The sequence below is a fragment of the Rhinatrema bivittatum genome, chromosome 7, assembly GCF_901001135.1.
Source record: "Rhinatrema bivittatum chromosome 7, aRhiBiv1.1, whole genome shotgun sequence".
NCBI lineage: Eukaryota > Metazoa > Chordata > Amphibia > Gymnophiona > Rhinatrematidae > Rhinatrema > Rhinatrema bivittatum.
In genome coordinates, this window is record NC_042621.1 from 202,165,317 (window position 1) to 202,178,803 (window position 13,487).

A 13,487-nucleotide genomic window follows, 5' to 3' on the forward strand; every position below is an offset into this window, starting at 1 on the left:
TGTTTTAAGTAAAACAGCTTATGTCGCAAAAGTGTTACAACACATTCAAGATTCTACCAAGTATGAAGTATTGAGCAATGATCCCACTGTTGCATTGCAAGAACACATTGCAACATTAGTCAATGAATTTCTAACACTGGGCTGTCTTACCCCTAGAGAAGCGCGTTATCTTGTTGTTGAACATCCTATGGCTCCTACAATCTATATGGTCCCTAAAATTCATAAAGATATGGTGGACCCCCCTGGACGTCCAATAGTAACTACTATTGGTTCTCTTTTGGAGCCCTTGTCTACATTTGTCGATGTAGTGTTACAGCCCTTCGTGTCTCAATCGAAGTCCTTTTGCAAAGACACAAAACACATGCTGGTGAAACTTGATGAAATAGATAATGTACAGGATACATTATTGGTGACACTTGATATCCAAGCATTGTACACCAGTATTCCTCAGTGGGCAGCTCTAAATATCATAGAGACAACTCTAGACAAACGAGTACGGCCACACCGGATTCCCACCACATTTTTGATGCAGTTAACGGAGCTAGCTCTCTGTCAGAATTTTTTTATGTTCCAACAAACATGGTATAAACAGATACATGGAACTGCGATGGGGGCCACTATGGCCCCCAGTTTGGCAAATCTCTATGTAACACGGTTTGAAGAGTCTTGTTTATATGATGCTGTGGAATTTTCACCCGTTTCACACTGGACTAGATACATTGACGACGTGTTCTTCTTGTGGCACGGCAATCGAGATACACTCATGCAATTTTTTGATTGGATCAACACTCTGGACAGTAATTTACAGTTCACTATGGTATACCATCAGGAGCAGATTGACTTCTTGGATATTCACATTTCTAAGAGTGCCAATAAGTTGGCTACCACGATTTTTCGTAAATCTTGTGAACGTAATACACTGTTGCACTTTTCCAGTTTTCACCCTTATTATCTGCGGAAAAATTTGCCTATAGGACAATTCCTGAGGTTGAAACGAATTTGCAGTACCGGGGAGCAATTCCAGTTACAAGCAGAACAATTAGCTATAAGACTCCTACAACGGGGATATCCAATTCGATACATTAAGACTGCTTGGAAAAGAGCTACAAATGCACAACGCTGCTGGTTATTGTTGGACAAAACTACTGATACATCCTCCCCCTTGGTCTGCACTATTCCTTTTTCTGATAGAGCTGTTCCTATTGCACGTTTGATAAAACATCATTGGTCGGTTTTACAATTGCACAATGATTTGTTTCAGAATCACCCCATTATCGCCTATAGTAGAGGACGCAATATTGGAGATACAGTGACACATTCGTTTCTACAAGAACCATCAGAAGATACTTTACCACATGGTACGTGGCCATGTGTGGGATGTTCGATGTGTAACCAGGCTATTACGGGGGAAACCTGGACAGAGGCAAGAGGGTATCTACACACAGCACATCACTATTCTGATTGTCGGTCCACTCACGTCGTTTACCTTATTGTTTGCCCGTGCGGACTTTGCTATGTAGGAAGAACAAAAAGGATGATCCGGACACGATTGATAGAACATCATAGTTGTATCACTACAGAAAAATTATCAGCTCCTGTGGTGATGCACTGTAAAGAGTTCCAACACTCGTTCGATATGTTACGATGGAGAGTTTTAGAAAAAATCCAGCATCATCCCCGAGGGGGTAATGTCAATAAAATCCTTAATACTAAAGAACAGCAGTGGATCTTTCGGTTAAACACCATAAGCCCAGCAGGGCTCAATGCCTCCATTGAATGGTACACGCTCATTTAATCTTAGTGGCGTGGAGGTAGTCATTTGACAGGTAGGAGGAGCTGTATGACGTCAAGGTTGCAATTTAAGCAGGGGTTCCGGGAGATACCGGAAATGTCAAAAAAACGCCGAAGCGCCATTTTGAAAGAGTTCAACAACTATGTAAGTACTGGTTGCCTATGGTTGCTCTGTGATAACTATAGTCCACTTATAAACTTTTTATGGTTTAGTTATTCATCATGTTAACACAAATATAAATGATTGTTTCGACGCAGAATTTCCACCCTTGAAGAAGGACTGATAGATGGAGTAAGCAGTCCGAAACACGGTCCCGTGTCGGGTCATCAGCACTGTGATTATTGTTTTGGTTCAAGATGGACAATTTCACTACATACTGAATCGCTCAAAGATAAATTGAAATTTTCACTGTTGGATTTGCATAAAGTATGATATCATTTCGGGCTCAACATAGCCTTGGATTTGGCAAGTTTTAAGCGCATAAGAAAAATATTTAAAAAATAGTTCTATCAACATGACCTATGATTATTTATAAGGCCGAGTTGAATAGGCGAAAGCCCTGACGAGGAAGCCTAGTATGATGGTCATTTCCGGATATAGTTAGCTGTGCAGCGTCTTTATATTTTTGGTTTAAGGTGAAGAGTATTGGGGTTTTCAGTTGCATTGGGTGATTTCCATTACTTTTCGTTCACAAACTCAAGTCCTACTCTATTGATTTGGGGGTAAGCAATACCATTGTCATACTAGGCAAATGATTCTAGTGTACCTGTAATAGGTGTCACAAATTGCACATTACAATAATCCTTGAAATTGTTTTCTCTACTTTGATGTGATTGAGAAAGAGAAACATGCCAGCAGGCACAAAGGAAGATAGACATTGGCACTGACAGTGACAGTAACACTGCTAACTAGAGATGTGCATCGTTTTTTGTGTTCGTGTCCTTCTTCGTTTTTCGGCCACCATGGAAAATTTAGTTAGTGCGCGCTAACTCCCCGTTAGCGTGCGCTAACGCCCATTAGTGCACACTAACTCCCCGTTAGTGCGCACTAACAAAAACCGTTAGATTTTGTTACTTTTTGTTAGTTTTTGTTAGAGCGCGCTAACTCCCGTTAGCGCGCACTGACCCCTGTTAGTGCGCACTAATCGGAAAAACAAATTTTTGCAAAAAAAAAAACAGGAAAATCCCGATCTTTTTCGGGCTCCCTGAAACATGCCGAATTGGACAATTTCGTTGAAATTTTCCAATTCGGCAAAAACGAATGCACATCTCTACTGCTAACACATCATTAGTATTAATATATTGGTTATTACAGGTATGAAAAACATTTTGCCTACAAAAAAAAAGCTTTTCATGGTTGTGAAAAAATTTGTAAAAGAAATCCCTATATGTAAACATTTTTCCACCACAGAATTTAATGTGATTTTTTAAAAAAATTATAAAAAAAAACAAATCCCAGCAAAAATCACCCTTTTCACTGCTGTGTTCTGCATTCGCAAAGCAACATATAAACAAGAAGTTCCACCCAGAACGAAAGCAGTCTACTTGCCAGGATGCGCATATATGCATGTCTGTATTTAAATTTATTTTTCAGAAGTACATTCTGGCAATTGGCAAAATGAGTAACAACAGAATCTAAAAGAAAACAATTGTTTTGGAACATCATTACTGTGACATGAGGTGATTGGCCACAGATCATACTAAAACCCAGGGCCAGCGGAAGCACTAGCAGACCGATGCAGTAAAACCCGCGGGAGAGCCGGCGCTCCGAGGTGAGCGCCGGCTCTCCCGACGTGCACACAGGCCACTCTCCTGTGTGCGCGATTTAGTATGCAAATGAAGGCCCATGGTAAAAAGAGGCGCTAGGGACACTATCGCGTCCCTAGTGCCTCTTTTTTGACAGGAGCGGTGGCTGTCAGCGAGTTTGACAGCCGACGTTCAATTTTGCCAGTGTCGGTTCTCAAACCCGCTGACAGCCATGGGTTCGGAAAACAAATGCTGGCATAATTGAGCGTGCGTCTTCCGACCTGCGGGCCGATTTTAAATTTGTTTTTTTTTAAATTTTGATTTTTTTTTTATTTTTGGGGCCTCCGACTTAATATCGCCATGATATTAAGTTGGAGGGTGTACAGAAAAGCAGTTTTTTTCTGCTTTTCTGTCCACTTCCCCGGCGCCAGCAGAAATTATCGCCAGCCTTTGGGCAGGCGTTAATTTTTGAAAGTAAAATGTGTGGCTTTGCTGCACATTGTGATTTCTGGATCACGTGTGAATAACTAATAGGGCCATCAACATTCATTTGCATGTTGCAGGCGCTACTAGTTTTGGGGGGGTTGGATGCGCGTTTTCGATGCGCTATTACCCCAAACTGTATAAGGCTTAAAGCTAGCGCGTCTAAACGTGGGCTCACAGTGCACTCCACCGGAGCGCACTGTATTGTAGGTGAGCTAAACCTGGGCCTAGGGCGCCGACCATTAGGGGGTGTGAGCGGCGGCAGCAAAGAGGAGTGGGGATTCAAATCTCCACTCCTCTGCCGCCGCTGCTGATAAGAGGTAGGAGTCGGGGCTGTGACTGGGGAGGTGTCGGTGTGACCGGGGGTGGGGGGGGGGGGGGGCGGCGCCTAATCCCCTTGCACTGGACCTGCTAAAACTACCAGCACAATCATCTCAAACCTGCCCTTTCTGCAAGAAAAAACAATCCATAAGTAAGAAAAATAATGGCAGTCCTAATGACACTGGAAACAAACTTCAATAATAAAAAAGCTGCTTCGTTCGGCGATCCATGGGCTGCTCTTGCATACCGCCACATTCACCTCCCAACGCAGCCTCACAGCCTGGTCCCTTGCCATCTTCACAGCATGCCACCGCACACCGGCATGGCAGGATGCTACCAATGGCTCCTGTGGCAGGACACTGCCGACACTTCCTGGCCTTGCTCCTCCTAAGGAGCGCATGCACCTGACCTCATCTAATTTAAAGGGCCCACAGCGGCAAAGTGCTGGAGGTGTCTTCTGATGACAACATTCCCTCAAGCCTATAAGGGTCTCCTGTTGACACTCTATGCCGCCTTGGCAACAGGTCTCCTTCTGTTCAGTAGTGCATTTTGCTCCAATGTTTCTTGTCTTCAGTTCTAGTGTTCTTAGTCTTCAGTTCCTGTGGTCCTTGTCCCCATCTTCAGTTCCTGTGGTCCTTGTCTCCATTCTTCGGTTCCAATGAATCCTGTCTTCAGTTCTTTGGTTTGTCTTCCTGCTTGACCGCCTGGTCTGCTCCTTGCCTTCCTGCCCTGCCTATCTATCCTGCCTTCCCTATGGATAGGTACCTGGCTCCAGGGGCGATCCGGGAAACTACAGACTGGTTAGCCTGACTTCAGTGCCAGGAAAAATAGTGGAAATTGTTCCAAATATCAAAATCACAGAACATATAGAAAGACATGGTTTAATGGAACAAAGTCAGCATGGCTTTACCCAAGGCAAGTCTTGCTTCACAAATCTGCTTCACTTTTTGGAAGGAGTTAATAAACATGTGGATAAAGGTGAACCAGTAGATGTAGTGTACTTGGATTTTCAGAAGGCGTTTGACAAAGTTCCTCATGAGAGGCTTCTAGGAAAAGTAAAAAATCATGGGATAGGTGGTGATGACCTTTTATGGATTGCAAACTGGCTAAAAGACAGGAAACAGAGAGTAGGATTAAATGGACAATTTTCTCAGTGGAAGGGAGTGGGCAGTGGAGTGTCTCAGGGATCTGTATTGGGACCCTTACTTTTCAATATATTTATAAATGATCTGGAAAGAAGTACGACGAGTGAGATAATCAAATTTGCAGATGATACAAAATTGTTCAGAGTAGTTAAATCACAAGCAGATTGAGATAAATTGCAGGAAGACCTTGTGAGACTGGAAAATTGGGCATCAAAATGGCAGATGAAATTTAATGTGGATAAGTGCAAGGTGATGCATATAGGGAAAAATAACCCATGCTATAGTTACACAATGTTAGGTTCCATATTAGGTGCTACAACCCAAGAAAGAGATCTAGGCATCATTGTGGATAACACATTGAAATCGACGGTTCAGTGTGCTGTGGCAGTCAAAAAAGCAAACAGAATGTTGGGAATTATTAGAAAGGGAATGGGGAATAAAATGGAAAATGTCATAATGCCTCTGTATTGCTCCATTGTGAGACTGCACCTTGAATACTGTGTACAATTCTGGTCGCCGCATCTCAAAAAAGATATATTTGCGATGGAGAAGGTACAGAGAAGGGCTACCAAAATGGTAAAGGGAAAGGAACAGCTCCCCTATGTGGAAAGACTAAAGAGGTTAGGACTTTTCAGCTTGGAGAAGAGACGGCTGAGGGGGGATTTGATAGAGGTGTTTAAAATCATGAGAGGTCTAGAACGGGTAGATGTGAATCGCTTATTTACTCTTTCGGATAATAGAAAGACTAGGGGGCACTCCATGAAGTTAGCATGTGGCACATTTAAAACTAATCAGAGAAAGTTCTTTTTTACTCAACGCACAATTAAACTCTGGAATTTGTTGCCAGAGGATGTGATTAGTGCAGTTAGTGTAGCTGGGTTTAAAAAAGGATTGGATAAGTTCTTGGAGGAGAAGTCCATTACCTGCTATTAATTAAGTTGACTTAGACTTAAAAATTTGTTAGTGCTTACTTCAATACTTGTATTGTGCCAAAAAACATCCTTCTGGAGTTCATAGGATGAAATATATATATATAGGCAGCTATATAATATGTTAGGCAATTGATGTGAATGGGCCATCTAGATAGGCCATATGGTCTTTTTCTGCTATCTTGTTTCTATATCAAATAGGCATTGCCCCCTGTCTTCATAAATTCAGATACTGTCTTTGTCTCTAGCACGTCCATGTGTGAACACCATCCAAGAAGTATTTCCTTAGATTAATTCTGAGTCTACCCCCATTCACTCTCATCCCATGTTCCCTTATTCTATTTAAAGAGGTCTACCTCCTCTGTATTATTCCTTGGAGGTATTTAAATGTTTCCTTCATATCTCCCCATTTCTTCTTTTTCTCCAATGTACTCAGTGGGGTAGATTTTAAAAAAGTGCGCCTTCGCGTACTTTTGTTGGCGCACCAGGCGCCAACAAAAGTACGCTGGATTTTAGTAGATACGCGCATAGCCGCTAAAATTCAGGATCGGCACGCGCAAGGCTGCCGATTTTGTGCAGCCGGCGCGTGCCGAGCCGCGCAGCCTGCCTCCGTTCCCTCCGAGGCCACTCCGAAATCGGAGCGGCCTCGGAGGGAACTCGCTTTCGCCCTCCCCTCACCTTCCCCTCCCTTCCTCTATCTAACCCACCCCCCCGGCCCTATCTAAACCCCTCCCCCCTACCTTTGTCGGGGGATTTACGCCTCCCGGAGGGAGAAGTAAATCCCCGCGCGCCAGCGGGCCGCTAGCGCGCCGAGACGCGACCCGGGGGCGGTTCCGGAGGGCGCGGCCATGCCCCGGACCGCCCCGGGCCGAAACCACCCCCCCGGGCCCGCCCCCGAAACGCCACGTCCCGCCCCCAAAACACTGTGCCGATCGGCCCCGCCCCCAAAACGCTCCCGACACGCCCCCTCAAAAAACCCTGGGACTTACGCGAGTCCCGGGGCTCTGCGCGCCGGCAGGCCTATGGAAAATAGGCGCGCAAGGCCCTGCTCGCGTAAATCCGGGCGGATTTACGCGAGCAGGGCTTTTAAAATCCACCCCAATATGGGGTAGATTTTTAAAAGGTGCGCATGCTACCTGGCGCATGCACATGTACACCCGATTTTATAACTTGTGCGTGGTGGCGCACGCATGTTATAAAATCAAGGGTCGGCGCGCACAAGGAGGTACACAATAGTGCACCTTGTGCGTGCCAAGCCACACTGCCTGCCCCCGTTCCCTTCTCCCTAACCTGACCTTCCCACCCCTTCCCCTAACCTTTCCTCCCCCTAGCCTTACTCTAACCCCCCCAAAATTTTTATTTTACGTTTTGTGCCTGCCTCTGGGCAGGTGCAAGTTGAGCGTGCCAGCAATGGCCGCTGTATTGCAGGCCTCTGTCAAAATGTAATTCTCTGGGAGTAAATTTGGTGGGATAATTTTCAAAGTAAACTTGCACATATAATTTTGTTTTGAAAATTGATATAGCATGTGTGTATTTGCCAGTAAGCTTGTACAGGCTATTACAAAATGAAGCACTTAGGAAGCAATTTTCAAAGCTATTTATATGCATTAAATCCAGTTTGAAAATTGCCCAGGGGGCTGGCTTGTAACAATGTGCCCAAAAACAATTTTGTGCATATTCCTACATGCACTACACAGAGGCAATTTAAGAGAGCAGAGTTGGAGTGGATAAAATATTTATGCACACACTTTTGATTTTGAAAAGAAAGTACCGGTATGTCATTTTCAAAGGAGTTATGCATATAAATGGTAACATACTATTGTAGCAATTTTCAAAAGCCATTTATGTATTTAATTATTTATTAATACAATTTATAGCCCACTGATCCACAGAGCTCAGCAGATTACAATAAACATACACAGTAAAAATCTACTTGAGGAAAGTGCATTTATACAAGGAAATCCTATGGACAATTCAATAGCATATATTGTAGTAATTTTCAAAAGCCCACTTACTGGAGTAAAGTGCATGCTTTTTAAAAATCAGGCTGTAAGTGTGTAAATCTACATGCACACATTTACACTTGCTCCAGGTGTGCATGTATGTTGGCACTTTTACCTGCACATCTGGGAATTTTCAAAGAAGATTTATGCACATAAGTCTGCTTTGAAAATTTGGGCTAAAATTTGTGTGCACTTCCTTCATGCAGGCTTCAGTCCTGTATAGTCTGCTGAAATTTACATTCCCTAAATACATTATCAAATTGAATTTCAGGTTTCTTTCTACAGTTTATTTTTATTGATTGTGATTAATACATTTAAACTCCTGGCTATCTATCTTTTCCCATTTAGCTATATTAATAACAGTATGAACCACACAGAGTTCCTTACGTTTCAAACAATGCTGCTGTATGTGACAGGAAGTGAGGAAAAGCCGGAACTCAACAGGAAGAGGTTTATATCAGGCATGGACATTGTTTAAAAATACCAGCTTGGAAGCCCAGACCAGATGTATTCCACGAATTAAAAAAGTGGAAACAAGACCAAATGACTGACAGCATGGTTAAAAGATGAGGTGAGAGAGGCTATTCTAGCCAAAAGAACATCTTTCAAAACATGGAAAAGGGATCTGAAGGAAGAAAACAGGAAACAGCATAAGCACTGGCAAGTTAGATACAAAGCATTTGAAAAAAACAAGTCTCATAATAAAAACTTTTTTATGTACATTCAAAGCAAAAAGCCTGTGAGAGTTGGACCATTTGATGATTGAGGGCTAAAAGGGTCATTAAGGGAGGACAAGGACATTGTGGAGAGATTAAATGTATTCTTTGCTTCGGTCTTTACTACAAAATATGTAAGGCAGATACCCATTTCAGAAGTGATATTTAAAGATGATTCAGAGGAAATGAAGCTAATCTCAGTGAACCTGGAAGATGTACAAGGGTAAAATTGACAAAACAAAGAGTAGCAAATCACCTGGACCACATAAAATACATCCCAGAGTGCTGAAAGAACTGAAAAAATGAAATTGCAGACCTACTGTTAGTAAACTGTAAACTAGCATTAAAAGTAGCTATGGCACCTGAAAATTGGAGCATTGCTAATGTAACTGGGAAACTACAGACCGGTGAGCATGATGTCAGTGCTGGGAAAAATGGTTGAAACTATTCTTAAAAATCAAATTACAGAACACATACATAGACATAGTTCAATGGGACAAAGCCAACATGAATTTAGCTAAGGGAGGTCTTGCCTCACCAATTAGCTACACTTTTTTTTTTTGAATGAACATGTGGCTGAAGGTGAGCCAGTTGATATAATGCATCTGGTTTTTCAGAAACAGTTTGACAAATATCTCATGAGGGACTCTTGAGAAAATTAAGATGTCATGGGATAGGAGTCAGTGTTCTGTTGTGGACTGAGAACTGGTTAAAAAATAGAAAACAGAAAGTAGGGCTAAATGGCAATTTTCTCAATGGAGAAAGGTGAACAGTGGAATGCTCCAGGGATCAGTTCTGGGACCGTTGCATTTTAATCAACCTAATAAATGAAGGTTGACCGACGTGCCGCAAATGCGCAGTAGAGAGCAGCTCTACCGCGCATGCGAGCACGTCGGTCACAGTGTGCCTCTTAAAAATAAAAATGGCGCTGTAGGAGCGGCGGTGGCACCGGCCCGAAGAGCTGGAGCGGTGGCAGACCCGGAGTGGCGGCAGCGGCGGCCCGAAGACCCGGAGCGGCGGCGGCGGCCCGAAGACCCGGAGCGGCGGCGGCGGCCCGAAGACCCGGGGCGGCGGCTGCCCAAAGACCCGGAGCGGCGGCGGCGGCTGCCCGAAGACCCGGAGCGGCGGCGGCGGCCCGAAGACCCGGAGCGGCGGCGGCGGCCCGAAGAGCAGGAGCGGCGGCGGCACCGGCCCGAAGACCCGGAGTGGCGGTGGCGGCCCGAAGACCCGGAGCGGCGGCGGCCCGAAGACCAGGAGCGGCAGGAGCGGCGGTGGCGGCCCGAAGACCAGGAGCGGCGGCGGCATGCGCGCGAGGGAGGGTCAGACGGACGGACGGAAGGAACACCCCGGAGATCTACTGAGGGGAGGAGGGAGGGAGGGAGGTGTGACTGAGGGGAGGGAGGAGTGACTCAGGGGGGGAGGGGGGGAGAGAGGAGTGACTCCGGGGGGCAGGGGGGGAGAGAGGAGTGACTCAGGGAGGGAGGGAGGGAGGGACTGGGGGGAGGGGGGAGGGAGGAGTGACGGAGGGGAGGAGGGGAGGGGAGAGAGGAGTGACTCAGGGGAGGGGGAGAGAGGAGTGACTGGGGAGGGGGGAGAGAGGAGTGACTGGGGGAGGGGGAGGGGGAGTGACTGAGAGGAGGGAGGGAGGGGGGGGAGAGAGAGGAGTGACTGAGGGGAGAGAGGAGAGAGTGGGGGGAGGTGGGAGGGAGAATGAGGGGGAAGGAAATGATCCAAAAAATGTTAATGTAGCCTGTTTTAACGGGCTTAACGGCTTGTATATTTTTAAATGACCTAGAGATGAGAACAAGTGAAGTGATCAAATTTACTGATGATACAAAATTATTCAAAGCTGTTAAATCACAAGATGATTGCAAGAAATTGCAAGAGGATCTTGCAAGATTGGGAGACGGCATCCAAATATGGACATGTGCAAAGTGATGAATGTAGAAAAGCTCAATCCAAATTGTAGCTACACAATGCAAGGTTCCATATTGGGAATCACCATCCAGGAAAAAGATCTAGGCATCATCATGAGCAAAATGTTGAAATCCTCTGTTCAGTGTGCAGCAGTGGCCAAGAAAGCACATGGAATGCTAGGAATTATTAGGAAAGGAATAGCAAATAAAACAGAATATCATAATACCTCTGTATCACTCCATAGTGTGACCTTGAGTATTGTGTTGAGTTCTGGTCACTGTATCTCAAAAAAATATAGAGCAGAATTAGAAAAGGTACAGAAAAGGGCAACCAAACTAATGAAGGGGTTAGGGCTTGTCAGTTTGGAGAAGAGGCAGCTGAGGGGAGATATGATCGAGGTCTATAAAATAACGAGTGTAGTGGAATGGGTAAATGCAAATTAGTTATTTAGTCTTTCAAAAAGTACAAAGTCTAGGGTACATTCAATGAAATTACTAGGTGATACATTTAAGACAATTAGGAGAACATTTTTTTTTAACAATTCATAATTAAACTCTGGAATTCTTTGACAGAGGATGTGATGAAATATGTTAGTGTAGCTGGATTTAAAAAAGATTTAGACAAATTCTGGAAGAAAAGTGCATAAACAATTATTAAGGTGGACTTGAGGGAAATCCTCTGCTTATCCCTGAGTAAAGAAGCATGGGATCTATCAATCTTTTTGGATTCTACCAGGTACTTGTGACCTGGATTGGTCACTGTTGGAAACAGGATGCTGGCAGTGGCGTAGCTACGGGTGGGCCTGGGTGGGCAGTGGCCCACCCACTTTCCATTCAGGCCCACCCAAATTTCTTTGCAAGACACTGCAGCCAATAAAAGCAGGCAGCATCAGCAGGCACCCAAGGGAGAAAAAAAATAAAATCAGCTGGTGTGTTGCGGCTCCCGGTGTCCCACAGCCCCAGTAATACTTCCCTTTACATTCTTCCTGCCCCCGCGGGCCAATGGGAAACCTCCTATCTTCTTCCTGCCCCCGTGGGCCAATGGGAAACCTCCTATCTTCTTCCTGCCCCCGTGGACCAATAGGAAACCTCCTCCCTTCTACCTGCCCCCGCGGGCCAATCGGAAGCCTTCTTCCTGCCAGTGGAAGGAGGAAGCCTCTGATTGGCTGGTGGGGCAGGAAGAAGGGGGTCATCAGGGTGGGAGGAGTGGCAGTGTTCAAGCCACGGGCTGGAAATGCAGGGCAGGGAGGTGACTGGGGTGTGTGTGAGACAGAGACTGGGCAGGGAGGGTGACTGGGGTGTGTGTGGGGTGTGACTGGGGTGTGTGTGAGACAGAGACTGGGCAGGGAGGGTGACTGGGGTGTGTGTGAGACAGAGACTGGGCAGGGAGGGTGACTGGGGTGTGTGTGGGGTGTGACTGGGGTGTGTGTGAGACAGAGACTGGGCAGGGAGGTGACTGGGGTGTGTGTGAGACAGAGACTGGGCAGGGAGGGTGACTGGGGTGTGTGTGGGGTGTGACTGGGGTGTGTGTGAGACAGAGACTGGGCAGGGAGGGTGACTGGGGTGTGTGTGTGAGAGACAGAGCTGCTCCTGGTATGTGCTTTCAAGGGAAAGGAGTTGGAGGGTTGCTGGAGATGGTAAGTAAAAGTGGCATTTTAAGTTTATTTTTCTTGATTGACTGCCATTTTAATTATTGAGTATTATGTGATGTGTCTGCTGTTTTGAAATATTTTATTGATATTTGGACAATGTTTAATAATTTTAATGAGTTTTGTTGGATGTTATTCTGTTCATCAGCTGTTTTGAAACATTTATTAATATAGTTTTACAGTTATTTCTGTGTGGGGCTCTATAGCAGCTTGGCTTGTTCTGTTTTCCTAATAGGAGGTGTATTAGTGTTTAGGACCTGATTTAATATTTGTAGTGTTGCTTTTTCATAGATAGGGTTGTTATATGTTCCATAATGCAGGTGTAACTTTGTGCGGCTTAGTTTGTGTGCATTATTGCAGATCCTGGGACTGTTAGGTGCTATATTTCTCTTTCCATTTCTCCAGGTTTGCACTGCATGCAGAGTGGCTTTTTTTTGGTTTTCCATTCCAGTTTCTATCTCCATATTTATAATGTGTGGTCTTTCTGTACTTTGGTGAAGGTCGGTTCTGTGTGTGTGCCTGCCCGAGGTGAGGTATTTTATTAGCATGTAGGCAATTGTATCAATCTTATTTGTGGATGCAGAGTGTATGTTTACATGATGATAGCTTAGTAAATGACAGGGCTGGATAGCCTTTTTCTCCTGTCTACCCAGTTATCCTCTCCACACTGCTAAGGATACATCCCAGCTGTCAGCCAAAGGGTGTGACCACCTTCAAGACATCTCTTTATCCAGAACAGTCTTTTTTTCTGTTCTTCCTTTGTAAAGAAATGGGGATGAATGTCAGGA